Genomic DNA, 1734 nt, shown 5'->3' with positions numbered 1-1734 from the left:
ATTTGCGTCTCTTTATATAGGAGACAACTGAAAGGGCGGGTCAATGGGACTCGCCGAAAATGAAAATAGAGCCAATGAGAGGGACAGTGAAGGGGGAGGGTCAGACCACGGTAGTCGGGGAGAGGAGGTACGAGAGAAGGTTGGCGCCCCCTCTCTGCCTCTCTACTTCGAGGAGCTGTCCACGAGCCAACGGTACTGACAGTCCAAGGACCAGGTTCTTTCAACAAAAATTTCCTCCAGACAACCCTTTCTCGATTTTTCCTTCATCACGTCTGCCCTCTAATTTGGTCAGTCACCTCAAGCCTCCCTTACCTTTCTTGCTTATTTCAAATTTCTCATATTTATTTAAATCTTTAGTCTTTAAAATATAAATTATAAATTAAATTGTAAGGATTTTAATCCTTATTTACTTTAAAGTCGGGAGATTACCTAATTTTCTTTGAACCTCAGTTTCTCACTTGTAAAATGACCTCTAAAGTCCCTGCAACTCTCAATCTATGCTCCTGTGATTCTGGGATAGCATTCACCTAATATTTGCTGTTCAATAGAGAAGCAGGACATTTTTGAAAGTAAGATTTGGGATTACTTTTTAAAAGTGGGCATGAAATGAAATTCACAGTTTCCTGTAGAATTTGTGTGTGTGTGTGTGTGTGTGTGTGTGTGTGTGTGTGTGTGTGTGTGAGAGAGAGAGAGAGAGAGAGAGACAGACAGACAGACAGACAGATAGAGAGAGAGAAATATCCTTTGTTTTGGTGCTTAAGTTTAGAAAAATCAATACAATTTTAATCTCGATGCAAACCAATAAATCTACACTACAGAGTTGCTAGGTAATAATAAGTCCAAGGTTCCACTTTACAAAGATCCTGCCTCACCACGACCCTGTGGGAGGGGGGGAAGGGAGAGGGGAGGGAGAACAGGGTGGAAAGGAGAGGGAAGTGCAAGTACCATTATCCCATTTTTTCCAGATGAAAATTCCAATTCAAAGGTGATCTTTCACCAGACCCTGCTGCCTATACCAGGAATCCGTTCCACACTGCACATTCAACACATTTACTCTTTAATCTCGGCTCACAGCCACTTTCTGAAAGATCGGTAACCTTTTAAAGATTCACAGTTGGCATCATTCACAGTTGGATAATTCACAGAAGTCAACTTGGAGGTTATCCTTTTTTTTGTAATGGCCACACACCAGAGGGTGTGTCTGTCGGTCTGTCTACGGCTGCTAATGTGAGGAGGGAGGAGGCAGTAATGAGGGGGAGGGGGGGTTCAGCAGCAATTCAATTATCAATAGACTTAGACAATTATTAAACACCTACAGTTTGCAAAGACCTGAAGAATCCAAAGGAAGCATTCCTGGCCCATAGAGATTGCATTCTACTATGGAGAATAAATCTGTACATGGAATCTTTCTCCTCCACCCCTCTCTCTCTTCTCTTTAGGAAGAAGTCATCAGAGTAGATGTCGCTCTCCCCCCTTCATCACCCAACCCCCTTGCTCGTCTCCCAGTTCTTCCTAGGAAGGAAGGAAGGAAGGAAGGAAGGAAGGAAGGAAGGAAGGAAGGAAGGAAGGAAGGAAGGAAGGAAAACAACCAATCAACAAGGAAATGCAGCTACTGCTGGGAAAGTAGTCAGCCCCACATTGAGAAGACTTTTGTTCCTTGGACAAAATGCCAAGTCGACCTGAGTACTACGTCGAAAAGTGGGGGGTCTGATACTACTCATTGATGCCCCCAGA

The sequence above is a fragment of the Macrotis lagotis genome, chromosome 3 (genome assembly GCF_037893015.1).
Source record: "Macrotis lagotis isolate mMagLag1 chromosome 3, bilby.v1.9.chrom.fasta, whole genome shotgun sequence".
Taxonomy (NCBI): domain Eukaryota; kingdom Metazoa; phylum Chordata; class Mammalia; order Peramelemorphia; family Peramelidae; genus Macrotis; species Macrotis lagotis.
Note: the sequence above shows the minus strand (reverse complement) of the source record.